Source organism: Xenopus tropicalis, chromosome 1 (assembly GCF_000004195.4).
Source record: "Xenopus tropicalis strain Nigerian chromosome 1, UCB_Xtro_10.0, whole genome shotgun sequence".
NCBI classification, from domain to species: Eukaryota; Metazoa; Chordata; class Amphibia; order Anura; family Pipidae; genus Xenopus; species Xenopus tropicalis.
The window spans coordinates 9356378-9367614 of record NC_030677.2 but is presented as its reverse complement, the minus strand read 5'-3'; positions in this window follow the sequence as shown (position 1 = coordinate 9367614).

The window sequence follows — 11237 nt, the reverse complement described above, 5'->3', positions numbered from 1 at the left end:
CTTTAATTTATTAGATATTTTGGTTCCTTGGCAAGCTAATGTGTCGGATGAACACGTACAGGTGTTCAATAGATGTCTCTTTAAAGCAATGGTGTAACTAACATACAGCAGACCCTGTGACCATGGGGTTGGGGGGGGTAAAAAGTAAAGAAATCCAAAAAGAACGTAAGTAAAAAGTAAAAATGAAACTTGTTGTGCAAGGAGAAAACCAATGGACTTATTCAATTAGTCAATCCAGTAAATACCACGTACAAAAAAGACCCAGGTGTGAATACCCCGGGTCAATCGTTTTCAAAAGTTACCAGATTCTCCACGCAGTCAAACGTTAAATCGGTTAGAGAAGACTCACTGTGTTCCAGAATTGGTCCGGGTGCCCGAAGCCCCGAACCCGTAGCCTGGGAAGATAAATCATATAACCAAGAAGACTCCAAAGCACCAGAAAGCAAGGATATTCTCTTTAAAATAACAGATTTATTGATCCATTAAACGCATAATGCCTGACACGTTTCGTACACAAGCGCACTTAGTCAATGGCAAAAAAGTAAGCTTCCTCCACATCCCCATGTAGTGAGGGCCATTTTATTCTGGGTGGCCCGGATCAGTATCATTGCTTACTGGGCCCCAAAGCTTTGTGCTCTGTATGTAACCAGGCTGGATGATGTCCAAATGACAGTAAAGCTGGCCATACATGCGCCGATATTATTGGACGAAACAAGGTTTCGGACGAGACGACCGATATCACAAAAGCCTTGGATATCGGCCCAAAGATTTTGATTGGGCGCTGTTGAAGTCGTTGTCAGATAGGGATAGAATTCCTATTGTTTCTATCTCCATATCGGCCCTGAACGTCAGTGGAGGGTAAGAATGATCTTGACAAGGAGACTCCTCAATTGACCCTTCGCCTTGAGGCACCCCACTGAGCCCCCTTGTTACATACCTTAATAAAAACACCAGGAGACAGAGGTGGAGAAAATGGCCACAGCATTTATTCAGATTTTATCAAATAAATAGGACCTTGCCAGCCTAACCCAAGGCAATATTGTAAAGCCATAATTCTATAAGAGGTCGCTACTATGTTTTTTCGTTCCTCGCTGAAGACTTGAATGAGTATTAGACTGCCTCTACCTACAGAGAGGATGGCCCCAAACTCTGCTACCAGCAGGAGCTGCATTACCAACCATGAGAGAAGGTCCTGGATCTGCAGTGTCTCGATGATAGTAATTCCAAGCAGGCTGTCACCTAGCACAAGCAGTAGTAGCGTGTGTATCTATCAATCCACCATGCAGTCACAGGAGAGAACCTCCCTCTGCTAAAATGCACTCTTGCAAGGTACTCTTGCAAGGTCCTACCACTGCTGTGACAAGTAAAACCTAAAATATATTATCATACTGTATATCCACTGTTTTGATCCAGAGGAAGGCAAAAAACCCAACCCGAAGCTAGTGCCAATTATGCCTCAAGAGGGAAAAAATTCCTTCCTGACCCCCTTGGTCAAGCAATCATAGTTAACATGAATTAAATACAATGCTGACTCTTAATTATATACCGTATAAAGATACAGAAAGCACAATATAACAATGCATTCAGGGAAACATCCACATTCAGTTATTAATAGATAATATGAAAACAAAAAGAAGAGAAATTCCTGACATCTTGCAAAATATGCAAAAAGGGGGAGGGTGGGTGGGATGTTTCTACCTGCTCAGAAGATACAGAAGTAAGTGTCCTCTTTTTCTGACATCACATCCCTCTCATTTTCTCCACCCCCCCAGGCCGGCCTTAACTCTTTCCTTCTCACCTAATCACAGTTGAACCTGGTTCTGCCAATCTCTAAACATAACCCAGTGTAATCTGGTTGCTGGTTATTCGGATCCCTTGTCATGCAGCCCCTGCGCTCATAGCTCCAGGGCTTTCCTTTCTTGAGACCAATCATAGCAGGAAAGATTGTAATTGTAACAGTTATGGCCACCAGAAGGTACAGGAACTGGATGGCTTGAAAGGAATTCAGACAGGACCGGCGGCATGATCATCTGATCTTCTACATTTTTTCCTTCAACAAACCAGAAACCATCTTGCTTGTATTTTCTGAAACACATAAACAGTATTAACACTCAATTCTGTAGCACTACAGTTACCTGCCTGATGTGCATCAACGGGCACATAGTATAGTCCTCCATGGTCCTTTCCCATTGGCATCAATATCAAGTTGAACCTTCCCTTGGTCTTGCTCTTTGGGCCTCTCTATAAGTGTTAGAATCCATACAGGGCTTAAAACAAATAACCAGGCTGAACAATATAACCTCTAGCTACTAACAGCTAAGGGTAAATGTATAAATGTGACCTTAATGAATGTGGAGGGACAAGTGGTATTTGGGGAAGACTGAGGATTTTGGAACCCCCCAATTTTCCCATTGACTTTGAAAGGGAAGATTTTCAAACTGCTGCCAATCTTACAGCTTTAATGCTACACCCCCAAACTTGAATAACATAATAATGGGGTCACCCCGAATAAAACAGCAACATTTGTTGGATGATCCCAAAGTAGGAGGGGCCAACAACAGCCAATTAAATTTCACCCATTGACTTTAATAGGGAAATTGAAACTGCTGCCAATCTTACAGCTTTAAGTCTACACCCCCCAAACTTGAATCCCATAATCATGGGGTCAGCCTGAATGAAAATATAATGATTGTTGGATGCCCAAATGTGGGTGGAGCTGTGAACAGCCAATCAGTTTTTACCTACTGACTTGTGGAAATTCAACTTGCTGCCATTCTCACAGTATCACTTTTCACAGTTGGTCACTAGGGGACTGCAGTTTTAGTTTTGAAAAAGTGGGTGGAGCCACCAACAGCCAATCAGATTTCACCTATTGAATTTTATTGGTTTGATGCCAGGGTTCCCAAACTTTGCACAGTCACTGGGTGACTCCGGGACCGCCAAGAGCCAATCACATTTCTTTCATGGTTTTCAGTGGGGAAATTTTAACTGTTGCCATTCTCACATGTTTAATGTCAGTTTGTCACTGGGTGACTATGTTCCAAGTTTAGAAAAGTGGGCGGGGGTCAAAAACAGCCAATCAGATTTCACACATCAGATTTCACAATCAGTCAATGGCACACTCAGTCAAAGTATGGTACACGCAGGCAGGGTAGGGAAGGCAGAGTATGGCAAATTCTGGCCCTCAGTACCACAGAAGTTGGACAGCACTGCTTTAATTGATTTTAGTGGGGAAATTTAACTGCTGCCATTCTCACACGTTTAATGCCAGTGTCCCCAAACTTTCACAGCTGGTCACTGGGGGACAAAGGTTAAAGGTTAGGAAAAGAGGGCAGAGCCACCAACAGCCAATCCATTTCCACCCATTAAATTCCATTGGTTTATATTTAAACTGATGCCATTATTTAATGGTTTAATGTTGTTAAACTTTGTAAAGTTAGTCACTGGGTATTTGCAGTTCAAAGTTAGTAATAGCGGGTGGGGCCACCAACATCCAATCACATTTCACCTATTTACTTTCAATGGTGAAATGTAAAATGCTGTCAGCCTCACAATTTTTACACCTTAGTCCCCAAACTTTGCAAAGTTGGTCACTGGGGGACTGCAGTTCAAAAATATGAATAGTGGGTTGAGCCACTAACAGCCAATCAAATTTCATCCATTGAATTTCATTGGTTTTAATTTAAAATTCTCACACTATTTATGCCAGGGCGCCCACTGTTTGTTACTGTGTGACTTTGACTCAAGGTTAGAAAAAAAGGGGCACACCCACCAACCACAATTCACCTATAGACTTTTATTGGTTTCAATTTAAACTGCTGCTGTTGTTTAACTATTAATCCTAGGGTCCCTAAACTTTGCAGTTAGTTGTCGTTGACTTTGAGTGGGGAAATTTAAATTGCTGCCATTCAGACACTATTAAAACCAGGGTCCCTACAGCCAATAACAGATCAGTTTTCATTCAGTGACTTCATGTTCAGTAGGCCCCTGGCATTCATATTTAGAATGTTGATACATTACAAATTTTGGGGTACATAATGGGGCAAAATGCAAGCTTTGTGATGATTTTCAGAAATGTTATAAAAACCGTTCTGTTTAGCATAGCTTTGTAGTTTGGTAGTTTGCAGTAGAAAGATGTATTTACCCATTTTTGTTTTGTCAGAATGTGTACTTTCGGAAAATGTATGGTTTTCTAGGGTCTACGTACTGTTAGGGGGTCTTGTGTCACATAATACACATACCGGGAGCTTATATTGCAGCGTACAATTTTCAGAAATTATATTAAAATTGCTACATTTAGCTTAGCTTTGCTGTTTGGTGCTTTGCCATACAAAGATATATTTACCCATTTTATATTTGGCAGAGTATGTATTTTTCGAAAATATAAGGTTTTCTGGGGTCAACTAAATTATTACCCACTTTTACAACATTTATTTCTACTACCAAAAAATACACTGCCTGATTTATATGCCATGATATATGTATGCACTAACATCCTTTTGGGGTCGCTAAATGCCAGATACACTGGTGATCCTATGCACAATGGGCATCAAACTGTTCAGTGGACCCTTGGCTTTCATATTTAGGGTGTGTTTTCTTGGTACCTAACGTTATGTGGGAGATAAGGTGCTTGAAAGTGGAAGGTCTGATGTGATTTTCAGATATTTCATCAAAACTGCCAGTTTTGGGAAAGCATTGCAACTCCGTAGTTTTGAGTAGAAAGACTTTGGTGCCCATCTTGAATTCACCCGGATGTGTACTTCCCAAAAATATCTGGTTTTGGGGGGTCAACTTATTTTTTTGTGTTTTTACCCCACAAAAAGTTTTCAGTAGCTAAAGAGATCTCTGGGGCAATGTGTATGCACTAACTTCCTTTTGAGGTCTCTACATGCCTGATACATTGGTGATCCTATGCACAATGGGCATCAAACTGTTCAGTGGACCCTTGGCTTTCATATTTAGGATGTATTTTCTTGGTACCTAATGTTATGTGGGAGATAAGGTGCTTGAAAGTGGAAGATTTGCGATATTCAGGTATTTCATCAAAACTGCCAGTTTTGGGAAAGCATTGCTACTCTTTAGTTTGGAATAAAAAGACTTTGGTGCCCATCTTGAATTCACCCAGATGTGTACTTTCCAAAAATATATAAATTTGGGGGTCAACATATTTTTAGGTGTTTTTACCCGACAAAAAAATCAGTAAATGTGTTGAATTTTCAGTAGCTAAAGAGATCTCTGGGCCAACTTGGATTTCTTACTATTGAGTGCTATTCTGATACCTACTGGGAGCTGCTATCTTGCTCCCTTCCCATTGTTCTGCTGATTGGCTGCTGGGAGTGAGGGGGGGATATCACTCCAACTTCCAGCGCAGCAGTAAAGTGTGCCTGAGTCTGAGCTTTCAGAAGGAGTCAGTGCTACACATTAGAACTGCTTTCAGCTAACCTATTGTTTCTCTTACTCCCATGTAACTGGAGGAGTCCCAAGCCGGACTTGGATTTCTTACTATTGAGTGCTATTCTGATACCTACTGGGAGCTGCTATCTTGCTCCCTTCCAATTGTTCTGCTGATCGGCTGCTGGGGGTGAGGGGGGGGGATATCACTCCAACTTGCAGTGCAGCAGTAAAGTGTGAGTAAAGTTTATCAGAGCACAAGTCACATAGCAGCTCCCAGTAGGTATCAGAATAGCACTTATTTGGAGCAGATGTATAAATGCTGGAGTGAATATATAGATGTTGGATTGGATGAACAAATGCCAGAGGTCAAAAAGAATATTCCTTTCCTAACCCCTGGAGTAGCTCCTCACACATGGCAAGCAGAAACAGGAATGGCATGATGGGAGGAACTAACATCACATATAAGGAAGGGGAATGGGAGGGTCTACAGACTAAATAAACAACTTGCAATGTGACCTTGGTCACTAGGTGGTAGTATAACAATGAATATGCATATAAACCATGATATATTGCACAATAAAACTTTTCAGGCTCCCCAGTGTCCGCATTGGCAGCATTGAAATGCAAAAGAATCCCCCAATGAGAATCCCAGCTGATGTGAGTAAATCCGGCTCCCTGTTCTCTGTTCCTGCAATTGGAGTTGGGAGCAATAAGCACAGTTTCCCAGCACTGAACAAGTCTGTCCCTTTATCCCCATGTCTGATTCCTGTGCCATATAATGACGGGAGAAAATGCCATCATTATCTCTATATGTAAGGTACCAGCAAGGGGCCTGACACAGTGCTGGGAATCAGCATTCTCATTGGTCACTTCTCTTGCATCTTTAATTAAGTTTTCAGTCAGTAGAATTCTCATTCTAGTGAATTGGTTTCCATGTGTAATTATGTTTTTCATCAACTTCTATAGGAAACTAGGGGGCGCAGTGGGGCAGCTTTATGGTTGGGTTTAGTTTCCCTTTAAACATGATTCATAATTGCTCTAAATCTGCCTCTCAGCAAAAACCTATATTTCGGCTGATCATATAGAGCATTTGTAATCCATAGAAGTAAAAGCCTTGCTTCAAACCAGAAGGTTATTTGTATTTTGAATGTCATAGGATAAGATTATCTGTAAATCAGAAAAAAAAGGCACAAATATTTTTAACAATGTCCTATTAAGACAATTGCAGTGTTTATTTGTAGAATGGAACCGGCAGTGGCTATTGGATTCCTTTATGAGCAGCACAAGATAAATATCACAGACGGAGAATATGTATAAAAAGGGCATGAGGATCAAATGCATTTGCACAATTGAAAGAACAACAGATTTCAAATACCCTGAAACTGTGTTTATTGTGGTGGCTATGAACAAAGGAAATGCTACATTTTACATTATTCTTTGCCAGAGGTCTCTCATCCCATCAGCTAAAAGTACTGTTGTGCCTGGCAGCCCTATGGGTAACCCCCTGCAGTACCCAGATGAGTGGGTCAGACTCACAGTGCCGTATTCACCTGACCAAGCCCAAGTATGAATACAAATACATGCAGGATGGAGACATCATCATTGGAGGAGTATTCTCTATTAACAGTGCATTATATTATATACCAGAACACAATGGGAAGCACAAACCTCTCTGCATCAAGTAAGAGTGTCCCCTGCATTTCTCTAAATATTTCCTTTATTTGGAATTATTTTTTAAAATTATATTTATTGCTTTATTACATACTGCGTGGCAGTTACAAGACTTGTTTTATTCCAAAACCCTACTATACTCTCTTTATCGCTAATCCCATATACCAAGCATTCACAAAATCCACATATAAAGTGCTGGCAATCGGTGAAACATGTAGGCTTGGGGAGATAAGAAAATATGATGTTCTCCAGGATGAAATTCATTTGCCAGAAAGTCTCCTTTAGTGGGAGAGATACAAAATTGCCCCACTGCTAAAACATTTTGTGCTGCAGTGTATTCCATGAAATTCTTATACATATTATAGGGTATATGAAACCAAGGGTTGTTGGTTACTGATAAAAAAACTTTGTAATAAATGCAAGAGAAGTGACCAATGAGAATGCTGATTCCCAGCACTGTGTCAGGCCCCTTGCTGGTACCTTACATATAGAGATAATGATGGCATTTTCCCGTCATTATATGGCACAGGAATCAGACATGGGGATAAAGGGACAGACTTGTTCAGTGCTGGGAAACTGTGCTTATTGCTCCCAACTCCAATTGCAGGAACAGAGAACAGGGAGCCGGATTTACTCACATCAGCTGGGATTCTCATTGGGGGATTCTTTTGCATTTTAAAGCTGTCGCTGGACCTGAAGATTTGGGGAAAAGTTTTGGAAACATTTTATTGTGCAATATTGCTTAAAGAATACAACCCTGATCAGTAGTCCAACAACAACTGAGTAAAGTTTGGTTGAGCAGCGCAGTGAAGCAGGGTTTATATCCCCTTAAATACTCACTGCACATTTTTGCAATGTTTATGTTATGGTTATGGGATTTTTATGAAAGTGAATTCATAGTAAGTATTTTTTTGGCATAGAAATGTAAACCCTGCTGCACAGCGCTGCTCAACCAAACACTGCTGGATTACAAATCCCAGAATAATGTAACATATAATGAAGGGTGAGGCATGCTGGGAGCTGTAGTCCAGCAACATCAGAGTTGTATTCTTAAAGCAATATCGCACAATAAAATGTTTCAGGCTCCCCAGTGCCCGCGGCAGCATTGAAATGCAAAAGAATCCCCCAATGAGAATCCCAGCTGATGTGAGTAAATCCGGCTCCCTGTTCTCTGTTCCTGCAATTGGAGTTGGGAGCAATAAGCACAGTTTCCCAGCACTGAACAAGTCTGTCCCTTTATCCCCATGTCTGATTCCTGTGCCATATAATGACGGGAAAATGCCATCATTATCTCTATATGTAAGGTACCAGCAAGGCCATGGCCACATATCATGCCTTACAGACAGCTACAGTATTATGATTATTTAGATATTAATTACTATTTTCTCTAAATGTCCTTCTTTCTTACACTGTTACAGTTATGTGAAAATATTGAATCACCCATTCATTTATAGACCTTAGAATATGTAGAACATATAGGGGCCCATTCATTAAAGCACAATTTATTTTTTTTTGAGAAAAAAAAACTATCACATTTTTTCTAATTTATAGAACTTTTCGTGAAGCCCACAATAATATCATTGCATATTTTTCGTAAAGACTACGACCATTTCGGAATTCATTAAAGCTTCGGTATGGTGACTTTCCTTGGGCCAGGTTGGAGCTGCAGAGTGCCATTGAGCCCTATGGGAGGCTTTCCTTGGGCCGGGTTGGAGCTGCAGAGTGCCATTGAGCCCTATGGGAGGCTTTCCTTGGGCCGGGTTGGAGCTGCAGAGTGCCATTGAGCCCTATGGGAGACTTTCCTTGGGCCGTGTTGGAGCTGCAGAGTGCCATTGAGCCCTATGGGAGACTTTCCTTGGGCCGGGTTGGAACTGCAGAGTGCCATTGAGCCCTATGGGAGACTTTCCTTGGGCCGTGTTGGAGCTGCAGAGTGCCATTGAGCCCTATGGGAGACTTTCCTTGGGCCGGGTTGGAGCTGCAGAGTGCCATTGAGCCCTATGGGAGACTTTCCTTGGGCCGGGTTGGAGCTGCAGAGTGCCATTGAGCCCTATGGGAGACTTTCCTTGGGCCGGGTTGGAGCTGCAGAGTGCCATTGAGCCCTATGGGAGACTTTCCTTGGGCCGGGTTGGAGCTGCAGAGTGCCATTGAGCCCTATGGGAGACTTTCCTTGGGCCGGGTTGGAGCTGCAGAGTGCCATTGAGCCCTATGGGAGACTTTCCTTGGGCCGTGTTGGAGCTGCAGAGTGCCATTGAGCCCTATGGGAGACTTTCCTTGGGCCGGGTTGGAGCTGCAGAGTGCCATTGAGCCCTATGGGAGACTTTCCTTGGGCCGGGTTGGAGCTGCAGAGTGCCATTGAGCCCTATGGGAGACTTTCCTTGGGCCGGGTTGGAGCTGCAGAGTGCCATTGAGCCCTATGGGAGACTTTCCTTGGGCCGGGTTGGAGCTGCAGAGTGCCATTGAGCCCTATGGGAGACTTTCCTTGGGCCGGGTTGGAGCTGCAGAGTGCCATTGAGCCCTATGGGAGACTTTCTTTGGGCCGGGTTGGAGCTGCAGAGTGCCATTGAGCCCTATGGGAGACTTTTCTTGGGCCGGGTTGGAGATGCAGAGTGCCATTGAGCCCTATGGGAGACTTTCCTTGGGCCGGGTTGGAGCTGCAGAGTGCCATTGAGCCCTATGGGAGACTTTCCTTGGGCCGGGTTGGAGCTGCAGTGACCATTGTGATAAAATGGGTGTGGTTTGAAGGGGATGTGGTTTAAAATGGGGGAGTGGCCAAAACTGGCTTTCATTAGCGGCCCTCCACCATGTATGCAAGAGAAATTCCGGCCCTCGGCACCGCAGAAGTTGGACAGCACTGATCTAGAGCAAAACAGACATTCTTCTCAAGCATACATAGAGTTGCCCATATGCAGTATAGTGAGAGTTTTCAGTTTTAGACTAAATCGATGGGGCAGATTTATCAATATGTGAGTTTGGAGCTTAATACATAAAAACTCATCCATGTCCTATTCATTCCTATGGGATTTTTAGAAGCGTATTTTTCAAAGGGTAGAAGTTAGAACTCACCATTTGATAAATAAAAATCCCATAGAAATGAACAGAACGTGGGTGAGTTTTTATTAAGCTCCAAACTTGATCCTGTACTTGATCCCAACTAAGATATAATTACCCCTTATTGGGGCAGAACAGCCCTATTGGGTTTATTTCATGGTTAAAGGATTCCCTTTTCTCTGTAATAATAAAACAGTACCTGTACTTGATCCCAACTAAGATATAATTACCCCTTATTGGGGCAGAACAGCCCTATTGGGTTTATTTAATGGTTAAATGATTCCCTTTTCTCTGTAATAATAAAACAGTACCTGTACTTGATCCCAACTAAGATATAATTACCCCTTATTGGGGGCAGAACAATCCTATTGAGTTTAATGAATGTTTAATTGATTTTTTAGTAGAGTTAAGGTATGGAGATGCAAATTACAGAAAGACCCCTTATCTGGAATACCCTTGGTCCCAAGCATTCTGGATAACAGGTCCTATACCTGTAGTTTAAGGTGTCAGCAGTATATTATTGCTTTTATTACCTTTCCCCCACCTAAAGTGAATCAAAAATCAGGACAAACAACAGTCCCCTGAATTCCTTTCCCAAAGACCAACCCCTACACATAGGTCAGTAATAATATAGGCCTGTATGTAGGTATAACAACCCTACATACTGGCCTATATTAATTATATATTATTATTATTTTCTATTTGCAAAGAAAGACTGTTTCATTACCAGCACCTTCTAACAGTTCATATTTATATAATGGGTTTGCTGGCTTCTAGCCTTGTGGGTGGATGCTGGGGGTTAACCATTTAGCAATAGGTGAATGAGTACATATTGGAAACACTTGCTATATAACTTTTTATTAACAGGCCCAATACTTTTCCAGTCCCACTGAAAGTCACTATGTAGACATCCTTTCCTTCTTATTTATCATCGAAGAGATCAACAAGGACCCAGATCTGTTACCCAACGTCACTCTGGGGTACCATGTATATGATTCCTGTGGGGACCCCAGCCTCGCTATAGGGAGTGTCCTGCAGATATTATCTGGCCCTGGGGAACCAGTTCCTAATTACTCCTGTGGGGACCAGGGGGAAATTGCTGGATTTATTGGAGACGTGTCACC